This window comes from Corvus hawaiiensis, chromosome 3 (genome assembly GCF_020740725.1).
Source record: "Corvus hawaiiensis isolate bCorHaw1 chromosome 3, bCorHaw1.pri.cur, whole genome shotgun sequence".
Classification (NCBI taxonomy): Eukaryota; Metazoa; Chordata; class Aves; order Passeriformes; family Corvidae; genus Corvus; species Corvus hawaiiensis.
This window is the reverse complement of record NC_063215.1, coordinates 70,041,440-70,056,754: the sequence shown is the minus strand read 5'-3', so window position 1 is coordinate 70,056,754 and position 15,315 is coordinate 70,041,440.

The following is a 15,315-nucleotide window of genomic DNA, read 5'->3' as shown; positions in this document are numbered from 1 at the left end:
GAATAAATTCTTTATACAGAGGGTGGTAAGATACTGGAACAGGTTGCCCAGGAAGGCTGTGGATGCCCCAACCCTGGCAAGTGTTCAAGATCAGGCTGGACAAGACCTTGGGCAACCTGTTCTAGTGAAAGCTGTCCCTGCCCATGGCAGGTGAGGTTGGAACTAGATGATATTTAGGGTCCCTTCAAACCCTTAACATTTTATGATTCTCAATAATTTTCTTTTGAGGCTTTTTTTATAATAGGAAGTAAATAGATGTGATCAGAGACCATGAAAACTGAATAACAACAAAAGAATTGTATCACTACAAAAGCATTCACTTGTGTTGCATGAAACAGAATGGGACTGAGATTTGGCCAGAACAAGTGGAATCTTTTATTTGCTGGGAATCTAGGAATATTTACATATATTTTTAAGTGAAATCTACCAGTTTGAACAGCATCAACTTGTTTTTATTGCACAATTTGACCATGAATTGAATTATTTTTGCCAAGTTTTGTTAATTTACCTGGCCAGTTTTATACAATTTATGCAGTTAATACTTCACTCATCAACTCTCTGTAAATGATGGAATTCTTCCCTTCTCTTTGCTCCTAATGTCACACAATAATATCTGCCCATTTCTGACTAAATTACGCAGCTAAACTTTGAGATATATACGTGTACTAACTAGTATAATACATTGTTTCTTAATTCCTTCTGTTCCTTCTTTATTTTTTGTTAGTTATTAAGAGATCTTTGTCAGCTGTGGGTGGATTCACAATGAAGTCTTCTCTTAAATAAAAAATTATCCCAAATACTGTGTGTTATGCAATAAAAATTATGTATGTAAAGAGAGACTATTTAAGGAATTGAAGAAAAAATTAAAGATTTGTCTTTTCCTCTTCTTGAAGAGTCTAGGAATTTCTTGGATTTGAGCTACATCCTTTACCACAAAGGTACAATGTCAGGTTCAAACTGATACAAGAGCAGAACTACTAAAAAAAGTATATCTCAAGAGCATATCTGGCATCTGAAGAGTTCTGTCACAAATTCTAGGAGCAAGGTGTGCCCTCTTCCCACTCCCACCAGGGAAATCCATGAAGACCACTAGCTGCTAATCCAGATCACCTGCTGCCTTCTGGGAGGCTGAGCTGGAATCTGAAGTACTGCAGATGACTGTCCATTCTCAAAAATCAACTACCCTTTATGAAAACTCAAGAAAATTACTGAGGGAGTTTGTGGCCTATTGTGGTCTTTAGCAGTCCACAGCTTCCTTGCAAGGGGAAGCTGAGAGGCAGGCACCAATCTCTTCTCTCTGGTGACCACGGACAGAACACAAGGGAAGGGCATGAAGTTGTGTCAGGGGAGGTTTGGATTAGATATTAGAAAAAGGTTCCTTATCCAGAGGATAGTTGGACACTGGAACAGGCTCCCCAGGGAAGTGGTCACAGCACCAAGTCTGACAGAGCTCAAGAAATATCTGGGCAATGCTCTCGGGCACATGGTGTGACCCTTGGGGTGTCCTGTGCCAGGCCAGGAGTTGAACTCGATGATGCTTGTGGGTGCTTTCCAACTCAGGATAATCTGTGGTTCTATTTGTTTTCTTAGGGATGGACTGGAATTATTACCAGAATAATAAACATCAAAGGTAGGGTGCTTCAGGTAGCTATACGTAACACTATGTATTTATTCAATTTGATAATAAGATTTGATAATGAGATGTCTTACTGTTCACATAAATGCTTATCCATTTTGATATCAATAATAGATAAAATATACTATATATTTTAATTTATGTTAAATTATGCAGGGACCGGAAGGGGCTCATCCATAGAGAAGTCCAGGCAGTGTGTGTATGTATGTTTATCATTCTGCAGGGTCTGCAGTTGTCATGAGTGCTTGACACTGCATGTGGAAAAGCATTGTACTTTCTCTAAATGATGTATTTGATTACAACCAAGTATTTATGAAGCTTCCAGCTGCACAGTACTTAAGGATCTTCAGCAAGTTAAAAATGACAGTACTGTTGTGCATACTTAGCTCTCTTTTCCTGCCATGCTATTTAAGATCTGAATAATCCACTTTTCTATACATGATGGTAAGCCTAGGTAAGAATAAGGAGAAATTCACACGGTAATGAAACAAGATTAAGCCATTTAAATCACTCTAGAAACCAGAAGGCAATGCACCCCATAGTTATTTTTGTTCTAGTCCTAGATCTGTACTTTCATTTAACAACCTCATGAATGTTTTAGTTGAGAAGGGAGGCGTATGTTGCTCCTAGCAAGCCAACTTACATAATTAGAAGTAAAAAAACTTCTGAATATATAAGCATGTCTACAGGTCTGCTTTCAATACCATCACTGTCTGCTTAAATGTTATATAAGAGGACAGGCTTAGTGCTATTCCCTCTAACCATGAGGAAATTCAGAAAGATTCAGAGATAAAGATTAGAACTTCTGCTGCTCCTGAAGTGCTGTGGGTACACACTGTGAAAATACTGCTTCATGTCAGGAAGTACTATATGCTTCATTCAGGTGCTCTGGACATTTGCAGTAGGAAAATGGACTGCAGATGAGCGAAACTCCACAGTGTAGCTACAGCAAGGGGACTTGCACATATGCCTTCTAATTTTCACAACTTACATACCTTTCTAAATCTAGGGCCTGTGGGGGTGGAATAATCTGGAATTGGAGTGGTCAGGATGGGAAGAAAACAGACATAAGGAAAAGTCTGAGAAAGCTCTGGTGACAGAAGGATTTGACAACTACAAAGTTGCATACAAAGAGATGGAGAAGCAATAGGTAAAAGGCACAGCATAGCACCTAGAAGAATGATGTGTAAAATAGAATGGGACATCACAAGTCTCTGATGCATCATTCCACTTTCCTCTGAAAGTTCATTGCACTGGTGCAAAGTGCTGAGAGAGTATTTTAAGGGCCTCAAATAATTTCAGTTTTGCTAATGCACCTTTTCATATTCTGATTAAGTAATGAAATTTTACTCAAGGAAGCATCTGTGGATGGGACACATGTACAAGCATTTGTGCTTGATGTGTTAGACAACTCATCCACTCAGGTAATATAAACAATACCAGGTAACCATTGCAATAAGAATGTCAAATATAGAAAATACGAATGGTCTGAAGTATATTTTTTTACTGAGATCTAGCTGAGGGCCTCTAAATACTGATCAAATCTGATGAGTCTGTGATTTTCAAGTGGACTTTGAATAAGTATGGAAAGAAAGAGTCCTAGAGCAAATTGTTATCGATAGTTGTTCTTTGCAGCATAATCTCTTCCCCAACACTTCAAACAAATGTCTAAGTTTGGATCATAACTCATATCTCTACTACACACACACACACACACACACACACACACAAACACAAACAAACAAACAAAAAAAAACCACCAAAAAACCCCCAAAGCAACCCCCCCACAAAAAAACCCCAACCAACCAAAACAAACAAAAAACACCAACAAAACAAACAAAAAAAAACCTCAATGCATTTTTTTATCTATAAGAATCAAAGACCATAGTTTAAAATAACCAAAGATCAAAGTTTGTCTAAAGCTTGGCTTGGGTTTTCCTTTGGGTGTGAGACTATTGTACCAACTTTTAAGTGCATACTCAAATAGAGAAGACATGAGACAAAATACTTCAAAGTAAGTACCTTCCTTCACATTGACTTCTTGCTTATCAAGGCCCAAGTGGAATCTTAAAAATCTTGAAATTCTCAACTCAAATCCATAGTTCTAGCTAAGCAAAGGATGATCTTTTTTATAAGATAAACTAGTCTAGACTCAAAAGTTTGCAGTGATGGATAGTCTAATAAGTCCTTCCCTGCTTGTGCAATTCTTATAACCTTTATTTTAATCTGAATATTTCAAAACACAGCTTTCTGATACTGGATCTTGTTATGCCTTCTGCTGGATTAAAGAGTCCTCAAAGCATTCCTGAAGTGGTTTCCTGAATGCTTTCCAATTTTTCAAAATCCTTTTGAAGGTGTAGATACTGGGGCTGGACACGGTATTCCAGCTGACAGTTAAGTTTCATTACCTTGAAATAAGGATTAACTGGGAAGTCAAAACTACATAACTTGGTGTAGTGACATTTCACCTTTGGTGACCTGGCTTAAAATTTGTGTTTGGTCAGCAAAGGAAATTGTTTTTCTAATCTTATCCGAGCCCCTTCTCACATTTTTCCATATCAAAAAAGAATTGCTTTCACTGGCATAATTTTCCTTTGTGACTAAGGACAGGCCTAGCACTGGGCAGGCTGAATAACAGCTTTGAATGGCAAGGACATGCTGCCAGAGCTGTGTCCATCCTGGGTGCAGTCTGTGGCTCCTGTGCTCCCAGGCACAAACACATTGGGAGCAAACACTGTGTGTACATGAGCTGCAGCTGCCCACTTTCCCCTGCCCTGACCTTAGGCACAGCCAGTGCAGCCCCTAGCTGGATCCCTTCACCCCTTTGCTTGGTGGTCCTGCCTGAACAACAGTGGAGGAAGCAATTTTCTTTAAAGCCTTAGAATGAAATGGTATTTCACAGCTGCAAAACTATATAAAGACTTGAGGCTTACAAGCCGAGCAACAGAAGGCAGCCTAAATTTAAAACCCTCTTTGTACTATAGAATATTGCCAAACAATATCCAATGAAGAGAGTGAGATGTTACCAAAAGGTTTTTCTTCAATAACTAAAAAAAGTATGACCACATACCAAGTATTTAGGTAGTGATGTCTTCCAGACTATGAAGAGATAGCAAGGGAGGTCAAAAAGTAAAGAGAATGTAGTTGGTGCAAAAAATTACTATATTATTATAATATTATTAGAATAAGATAGTTGTACTTCTATGGGGTTTGGATAGACTCATGAGTATTAAAATACATAGGCATTAACATATGCATAGCTATATTCCAATACAAAGCTTTTTGCTTGCCAAACCCCCATTTTTCATTACAAGATAAAGTTCCAACATAGCTGTTGGGATTCATCTGCAACAATTTTAGCTCCTAAAGTGTTAATAATCTACTTTAAGTTTGTCACCTACGTCCCCTTTTGTGATTGGCAGAAGGAAAAAGATAACCCTGGAGTTATTGGTACCATAGCCTCACACATGGCTTCAGAAGAAATTATTTGCCCTATAAACATGCTTCTTTTTCTCCATCAAGTATCAAAAAAGCTCTTTTGTATTTGATGTGATTTTTAAGAAACTGAAGTTAGGTAGTTGTTGTAGATACCCCCACCCATGAAGATTAGAAATGTATATGGATACTAATGGCTATAGTCAGTGTTTAATCAAAGTAACAAATAATCATAAATGCCATTGTAGCACATTCCTAATGCAGTGGTGCCCACTATTGTGAAGAAATAGGATGAGGAATAGTTAGAAGATGTGTGAGAACCCTGAAAGAAAGTCTATCCTAATTTCAAGAGTTGTTGATGTACCTGATGTCCGTAAGATGTGATACTGAACAAATATTCCAGCAGGATTGTCAAGGAAGAGGGAGATAATATAATCAGAAAATTATTAGTGAAGAAGTGTCAATGAACCCTTTATTTTTTGCATCAAAACATCCTGTTGTACTTAGGATAGCCTTGCCAAACTCCTAATTTGGAAGCCATGATATGACAGCTTAAAGTGTTGGTAAGAAAAATTTGGTTGCTTAGAAATTTATGCCTTTTGGTTAGAAATCAGACTGCCTGTGCCATAGGGATAAGCTGGATGTTTCCACTGCTTTGCTGAAGGAAGAGTTGGGATGTGGGAAGTTGTTATAATCCTGGCTGAAGGCAGCCCAGCTGGGCTCAGTTTCCCTGTCCCCCTGTAGGTCCCAGAAGCAGCAAGTCTGGACTGCTAATGCATTTCCTTGACTCTTTTTCTCCTATATTTCTGCCCACTCTTCCTCTCCTGTCCATGATGAGAATGTCTGGCTCTTGCCCTGATCCACTTTCATTCCAGTCTTGGAATGGAAAAAATCAGCTTTGCTTGCACAACCGAGATCTCACTATCTGTCCCTCCTTATTAAACCCTGTCAGTCTTGAAGGGGGCATGCACAGCATGGGGAGGTATGCCTTTGACATAGGGAGCTCTCTAGAAGAGGCTGAAAGACTCTTTCAGACAGAAACAGTGGGTTTGTTTCAAATTGATGCACTCTACATTGAAATGTCAGCTTTTTTTTCTGTCCTGTTATTTCCACTGATCAGTTTAAAAATCTCAAACAAATGATGTTTAGAGTCCAAATATAAATCAATTAATAATAATCATATTTATAGTCTCTTGTTCTGTTATAATTAATAATTTCATTGATTTCTTTAAAAATATAAGTACTGTAACAGAATATTTAAAGTAGATACATTAATGTTTCAAAGTTTCTAATTTTTTCTGAATCTGTTCAAAACTTCCCGGAGAAAATACAAGATTATTCTTCAATCAGAAACATTCCTCAACAAAATTTTCTTTTAAAAGGCTCTTGATGAGATGTATTTGGATTTCTGAGCAGCTATTGCCCTAAATCATTTCATCACTGAGGTCTGTATAAAGGAGCCTCACTTGGTGGAAAAGAATAACATCCAAGCAGCCTCATCTGGAAGAATATTAGCAGTAGCAGAGATCTGCAAGGTTTTCATTTGGTTAGCAGAAGGCCTTCAAAGTTTGCAAAGTAGTAATGTTTCCTGCTTCAGAAGGATTGAAAGTAAAAAAATAGCTTATAATTCAAATTCAAGGAAGAGTATGAAAGAATTACTTTCTTGCCAAATAGGATGCAGCAGGAGATAAAGGTTCTTAGGAGTTTAATAGATACTGAGAGGGTGGTCAAACACTGGAATAGGCTTCCTAGAGAAATGTTCAATGCCCACACCCTTTCTGTGCTTAAGAAGAATTTGGACAGTGCCTTTAACAACATGTGTTAAACTTGGTCATCCCTTGGTCAGGCTGAGACTAGATGATCATTGTAGGTCCCTTCCAACTCAAGTAGTTCTATTCTATTCTATTCTATTCTATTCTATTCTATTCTATTCTATTCTCTAAGCAACACAGTACCTAAAACACCCTTGGACTTTCAGGGATTTCAGCTTTTTCGGGCATATGCAGATTTGGTATAATTATAAAAACAACAATGTAATGAACCTTATGTAGGTATGCTCACCATTCACACTGTGCTGTACTTTTCGAAGTACACGTCTGTTATGTACTAGATTTTCAGAAACCATAACTGTTATCTTATTGTCACCTGCCATTTACAACAATAACCAAACTCTCCTAGCTGGAAACAAAACTAGTGATGCTGGGGCAATGCTGATCATATCAGGGAATACCAGCTGTGCTGTGAAAACAGTCATTGATAGTACACTGCACACCAAGAAGGAATATTCGTGATGTCCCCATGTATTATGAGTATGTAATTAGTTGAGCAGAGGATGAGAGTTTAGATGCATGCATGGACCAGTGCAAAAGGTGTATGAACTATTGCTTAAACCCTTTGAAGGTTGTCAGCACCACCAGGTATTTATGATCTGCCTTAGAAGCCTAAAGACAGAACCTTTGTGCCTCTGTAGTCACAGCACAAGGACCCTCTCCATAGTTGCAACTCGTTATTTACTCATCTACATTGTCTGCTGGAAGACAAAGGAATCAATCTTTCAAGAGTTTAGCTTCAGTTCTTTGGCATACAGCGTGGAAAGTCCATGTGTCATCAATCCTTTGAGTGAACCCAAGTTACAAATCGGAGCAGCACACTAACATTAACAGAGCTCTTTACTCCAGAACCAGACAGGCTTGGTTCTCAGCTTAATAGACTTACTTAAGAAAAAACTCAAACAACAAAAAACCAAACATATATAGGAAAAGGATGTGTTTCCATCTCAAGACTAATAAAATCTACAGTTTTGGCTTCACTCCATCTAGTGGCAACCAGGAAGAAATCCTCCCTCCTCCTTCCACACAGAAGGAGCAGTGCATGAGCTATGGCTACAAGTTAGTTTTGGATGTGTGTGGCAGGGTTTGGGCTTGTTTATAGTCACTGAAGTCCAGGAGTCATCAATTAATGGGCTTTGATGTGTTCACCACTGACAGGACATGGCTTCCATTGCACCACACCCTCCTTGGTGCAGGAGCATGGAATGGGAACTACTCAAGAGGAGGCAGGAGGAGAAATTTCCCCATGTAGATGGAAGCAAAGATCTGCTGAATGCCTGTAAACAAGGCGTGCTGTGGTAGAAAGGTCTGAGAAAAATGCATTTGTAGCTTCTGATAAAGGTTTCTTAAGCAATGGAAAGGCAACAGAGAAGAGGCAGTTTCAGTCATCATCAAATGTATCCTAGAGCCCTCAGTAAAAAGTCTTGGCTCAAATCTTCTTTTCTGATGTGCTGGAAGCAGACTAGTTCTTACAAAGTCTTCTAGGTATTAACATGTCAGCCCTTGCTCGACATTATTTTTCTCTGATACTTTATCTGAGCTTGCAACACTTGGGTCTCCATGTGAGTTTCTAAAGAGAACAAAAGTCACAGGAAGGTAAGGCACATCTGTGTCTGCCTCCAGGTGCATGCTCAGAAGCAAAGGATTCTCTCTGAGGACATCAGCTCTCACATGAACTTGCCTAGGTTGGCTTTTACGTTGGAGTTAGATACATTGAATGGTCTGTGCAAAAGCTATCGAAATCAAACACCTGAATTTTAGAAGTGTTCAAATACCATTGAGATCTGTAAGCTTTAAGTAAAGTATAAAAATTCATTATATATGTATGGGCACACACACACACACACACACACACAGAGACTACATATTTTACTACCTGCATATATACAGTTACATATACATAATGTAACTGCTTCTTAAAGAACTTAGCAAAGGATCTGGGTCTCATTCTCCTGTATTTTGTCTAATAGACAGTTTAAAAGAAATCCTTCTGAAATTCTGTGTGAAGGCAGATATAGAAAGCAATTTTATATGGCCTCTCTATCAATCAGGGTAAGAAAAGAAACAAATTTAGTGAGATAATTTTCATGAAGCATAACTGAATCATGCCTCTGTTTTCATTCAAATCATATAGTAATTAGTAAGTGATGATCTGGTTTAGAAGAAGGAACATATTGTTTTTGTACACTTTGCTTTGTGTACTGTTTGGGCTAAATTAAGACAAATAACTAAGACAATATTTTTCTTTGATATCAGTAAATACTGGCATCAAGAAACCATTGCCCCATTATATTTAATGGGAAGAATTCAGTCTAAACCTTTTTTTCATCAAGTTGAGGAGGTGATGTCATATGGTAAAGGCTGGATATTCCAAATAAATCACTAACAAGTCATTTTGGCTGAGCAATATGTGTATCAGATATGCAATTGAACATGTCTGGAAGAAAATGCATTATTGTCATAAGACTTAGGAGTCAGAGCCTGATGAGTCTGTATATCTTGCAAACAGTTACACAAGTAACCAGACATTTCCTGCGCAACTCAACGTTTTTAAGGGAATGTCCTAGACTTTATAGCAAATAACCTTGGATTACACACTCAGACCCTGAGTCAGCACCCACTGGTGAGTGTTTCACTCTCTTCCTGTAGACCCTCACACGACATGCTTGTCAAACGTGCATTGTAAAATCCATTGCAATATCCAAAGGGCACCAGTGACTGAGCTTTCGGCATTAGTCTGTTTCAGAGCTGTGGTTCCCAAGACATGGCAGCAGCTAATAATGACAGGCCATCTTCTCTACGTTTCTTAGTATCTGGTCCTGAGTGTCCTGAATGATTTAGAGCCCAGGGAACTGGACCCACCCCCTCAGCACCCAGAAGCTACTCCAGTGCCCAGTGCTTGTTCTGCTCATTGCAGATGCCTGCCCCATGTGGGGATTGCTCCAGCTCCAAACTCATGGTCATCAGCAGTGCAAGGCAGATACTGTTATGTCCACTGCTGTGCTTCAGTCTACCCATGGGAGGCCATGGATGTGTAGGTGTCTGGCTCCAAGGCAGATGTCCTGGAGGGTGAGTTAAGTTCCCCATGGGGAGTGTGCAGTAGATTTAACTGCCTCATAGGCAGTGTGTGATATCCAAAGGTTATGAGGGTATTTACTAAAGCTCCTGCTAATTCGATCTGCCATAAATCCTAAAAGGTTTTATCAGCAGGAGGAATCAAAAAATAAGCTCATTACTCTTTCTCACCAATTGACCATGATCTTTTTCCCTAATTTGATTACCTAAACTTATGAATTGACAGAAAACAAAGTATCAGTGAACAAATTAGACTTCTTCCCCAAAACAACATAGCAGAGCTCCCTCCAGAAGAGGAGCTATGCCAGTATAAGCTTGGTTTATATAAGACTCAATTTTTGTGGAAGGGTTACTGAGGATCCACCCTGCAGAAAATCAGAGCAGATGTGTAAAGTCTATGTGGAAATAGGAGCCTTCCTTTCTGATCGATCTGCAGTGATACCTCAGGCATGGATTAGACCCCAGGAAGAGCATTTCTCATGCTATAAAGTCTGGAGGTGGGTGAATATTTTTACAATCAAAATGAGGCTGGGGAAAAAAAAAAGAGAAAGAATAAAAAAGAAAAAGCTGGCATGTCTCCAGGAAGCTCTGTTTTTCATTTCACCTGAACTGTTTAGAATTTTTACAACTGAAAATTGCTTCTTTCCATCTGTGAAACATTTGCTTCTTGGAAAAGATGCACAAAGCCAAGACATGAAAGACATTTGAAATAAATAAATAAACTAAGGCATTCTTTGGAGAATCCATGCTGTTTCCCTACTGCTCCCCATTTTCTTATGAAGACCTCTCCACAGATGGAGGGCAGCCATGGTGTCCTCAGCCGTAATGAGTGAGGGAAAATAATTTCAGTAAGTAAATTACAGTAGCTCATATGCCTGCAGTCTTAATAGATTCTGTTTCTAAAGCATAGGCCACAACTAGTTTAGTGAGGGGAGACCATCTTTCATGTATGTGCATTCAAAAATGTTACAATTTCCAAAGAATAGTTACCTAATAGAATCATCTGTGGGTAGTACTGCCTGATATAGATATTTTGTGCAGGATAGGGATGGAGGATGTCAAGTTAGGCTACTGCAGGCACTTCAGAGACAATTCAGGGCTGTGTTCCTGTTGGCATTATGGTAGCTGAAGATCATTTTGTATAGCTCAGTAGAGAGAGAGATAAACCAAGCCATTTCTCTGGTCTCTCTATAACCTCCCAAAGTTTATAAGTAGCCAATAACAAAAATAAAATGGCAATGGTGGCTACTGCCAGGTTCAGAACTCCTCCTGCTCCTCTATGACTACATCCCTCTTTAAAAGGTGTCACAAAGAAAATTACCCAGAATTTCTGAACAGAAACTATGCCAGGTAATTGAGAAATTTTCCTCTGCCCTTTAATCTGAAATTATTGCAGATTATAAATAAAGCAGAGAGAAGGATCTCCAAGCAAGGACAACACCAAGGGCAGATACTCGCTCGGAAAGAATTGAAGCCTTTCCATTGACTTCAGCCAAACTATGCTGGCTCATGCTGGCTGCAAACTTTACCCTATATTTTTCTCCCTGGAAAGGAGTTACCATCCTTCCACATGCTCCTGGTAGTGACAAAGTTCAATCAGTGAGAGCTGTCAAATTCTACCTGCCCAGAAGCAGGGATCTGTGTTTGCTAAGGGTTTTACTGGATTCAGAATCAGAAAGCAAATGTTGCATTAGCAGGCAATAGAAAAAGTTATTGGGCTGTCCTCTCTCAAAGTGATTAATTATTCAGTGTGACTAAACTGATTAATTATTTAATGGAACTTTTCTTAATTGTTGCTTAGCAGCTCTGGAACAGAGGAAGGAGTTATTTGGAAGATTGCATACCATTCTACTCTCTGTCAGGTGTGTTGATTTGCAGCTAGATGGTGGCACCAGCCTCGATGGTCGACCAAATTGGAGAACACATTTCCTTCATGATTTGTGTTGCTGGAGCTAGGGAGTGTATTTGAAGAATGCAGGAGAGGAGCCAGGTCTGGTAAGGGCCTGAGGAATCCTTTTGTTATTCAGATTGAAAGCTTGGCTGGTTATGTAGAGCACATAGAAGATTTGCTACCTCCTCTGTTACTACCCTGGAGAACAGAAAGCATGGATAAGATCTCCTTTGGAAGCTCATACTGTTAAAATAGACTCAAGAGTCTACTGCTCCTTCTGTTAAAATAGACTCAAGAGTAAATCTATTCTTCTAAAATCTTATGTTTAGCTTACAGTAATTTTGGATACACAAAATATCAAGCTTTGAGGAAGAAAAAAAAGAAGAGAAAACCCATAAAGGGCATGTGTTTGAACACAGGCTCAGCAAGGCGTTGCTCTGTAGATGAATTTGCAAACCTCGGTTCTATCATTCTGCTAAAGTGAGAGCTATCAGGGTCTCCTTAATGTGTTACACAAAAGGGCTGCAGCACACAAAGCCTGGAACACATCAGTTCACAGATCCCGAGAGGGTCCTGTGGAGTCTATTACTTTGATGAAGTGGTATTTAAAATTGCATTACCCAGCAGTTGTTTAACCCTCCAGATGTTGCCCCTGTGGAGTGTTTAATACGACGTGAAGTGCTGGTAGGCTAGGCCGTAACCTCGTGTCATCTATTCAGCAGGTCACGTCAGGTCTTACCATCTTCTACTAAATCAATACAGGATGACCCGACATAGCAACTTTCCTCATCTGCTGCTCTTTTTCTCTTTTTTTTTTTTTTTCAATAGGGAGTAGGAAAACCAGAAGAAAACAAAACAAATCCAAAGGAACGGGAGAAAAAAAGGACATCTCAAAGCAAACTCAGGAACTTTTGTTCATCTCGGTTCGTGATTCCCTCCCGTTTGCGCTGATAGCCCCGATCCAGCAGCTTGGTGCTGCCATCTGCTGTTTCTCCTGCTGCTCACGCTGCCCACGTTTTTGGGCACATCAGCGAAGAGCAACTTAAATAAATCACCATCACGAATAAATAAAAGGTAATTCTAAAAGGAAAGCGGTAAAGAGCCTAGAAGTGAAAAATCTCACTTAATTTTTGATAGCATTTTTTAATCTTTGTGCAACATGCTAATAGTAATTCCTATGGTCACCAAAAAGATGAGGCATGAGCAACTCAGCTTTAAGGAACATTTAACCTGGAATTTCTTATGGCTTATAGGTCAAGGACCTGATGCTCCACAGTGGTTTTCATGGTTTAGATATTTGGTGCCACAGCTATTTGTTTTACAGAGCTGGCTTCCAAAATCAGTTAAAACCAAGGAACAAACTTGTTTAGATTAGCGCAGGGCACTTGTTAGATCACCTCTGCAAAGACGAAACTTTCTGTCCAAAGGCTGGGTACCTTCTGGGACATCAGCAGCTTTTAAGAACATGAACGAAATCCCTGTGTTCGCCAGAAAGAATTCAGTTGGCACATGACTTGTCCCATCAGCCCAATTAGGCTGTCTGGTATCTAGCTGGGCTGTAGTTCTGCCACCATCTGGGTTAAAACACAGTCCTGACAGGATTTCTGTTTTGAAGGTAGATATGGAAATGAGGAGTGAACTTTTGTTGGGGGTTCCTTGTAGCACAAACAAATTTGAACTTTTTATAGAGTAAGAACATTGACATCCAGGATGTTGAAAATCAAAAACATTTTACCATTATTACACAGAACTCTATTTTTTCCTTCCATACTTTTATTTTTGTGCGGAAACCTATTTGCACTTCTCAGCCAAGTCTTTACCAAAGATTTCAACAGGGCTAAGATTTCAACCCTTGCTGGCCAGTGTTAGCACAAATGTGATAGGTGTTACTATGACTACATCTATGGAGAACTGGTACTTAGAGAAAATAACAGTTTACTGGCATCTCTTCTAGTGAAGTTTTTGAGATTCAAGTATCAAGAATGTAGACATGTATTGAACTCACTCTGCCAGCACAAATAATCTCTTGACACATGACTGCAGCCACAGAAATCAGTGCCAGCACAGCTCTCTCAAATTTGAAAGGATTGACCACTTCCTGTCACTGTTACAAACCCTGTGTAGGAATGTAAAACAGAAACTACAGCACATGAGAGCTCAGGAATGGATTTCTGTCACACCAAACCCTTGACAAATGTGTTTTCCATCATCTGGCTTCACCTTCTGCTATTCTAATAGCATCCTATGGAGTGGAACCTTTGGCAAGTGGTGTCTTGTAAGTACTGTAGAATCTTCTTGCCTGATACAGATAGCAGCAGTAAAGCAGCATTTAGTGTGGAAGAGGTTCTCCACTGTAATCCATAAAGGTGGAGCTTGGGAACTAACAAGAGCTGTGCTGTAATTTCTAGCTCTGAGGAATGGTCCTTCTTACCTTTGCAGATCCATCTCCTCTGTCACTTACCTCTTCCAAAAATGCAAGGCTTTGTGAGCTCTTTGGCTGCAAGAACAGGCATCTTTGCATCCTCTCAGGATGAAGTAGCTAGACTCAAAAGAAGCATTTTCTCTGTATGTGCTTTAGTGAAAAGATGTAAACAAGGTCAGTGAGCAGACTTGTGCTTACAGAACAGCAGACCTCGTGCTCCAAGTGTGGTTAGTGCCAGCGGGACAGAATGGGCTCCCAACCTGGGAACTGCTCAATCTTGATAGGCACCCACCACTCCAGTTCTGAGACTGAAATTGTGCTGCCAAAGATTCAGTAGACCTAAACCCAAGTTTAGAAATGCTACTAATACACCCACAAGTCATTTTAGTCTTTTCCCTCTCCTCACTTCCCTCCTGTTCTTGTCGAGCCCAAATATCAACAGTTAAAGTAGGCATTTGGTATAATGCAAAATGTAAAGTGAATTGGCAACAGCATAAATCTGAAATGCAGATATGTGAAGATACATTTAGAGAGAAAAAACGTCTTCAATATATTTGAGCTGCAATTGGAACATGAGTGCATATGGAAGAAACAGTACTTTCAACCCATCCTACCAGACTTCCAGAACTGGAGCCAGCTGTGCTGGCAATAGGCAGTAAGTGTCAGCCTGGGGCTGGAGGTTGTGTTCATGCCTCTGGGAGCAACCAGGAAATGAAAATCACCATTATTGTGCTGGTGTAGATGTAACTCATGTGCAGTTGCTCAGTACTTGCACGGGAGCCAGAGAGAGCACATGTAGGGAGCAGGCAAGTGTAAGGGTACATTGCAACTCTGGCCAAATAGTGTTCTCCTTTCCAGGCCAAGCACACTCCATTAGCTAAACTAACCGAAAACAGGTGATCTAACCTTTGAAAATCAACAGTATCACTGTTCCCATGTCTCCCAGGGTACAAAGAGCATTTATAAAAGCAGGTTTTACTGGATCATATTGCACAGTTCAGTTTACCTTTCAGTATCAAGGTCTTAT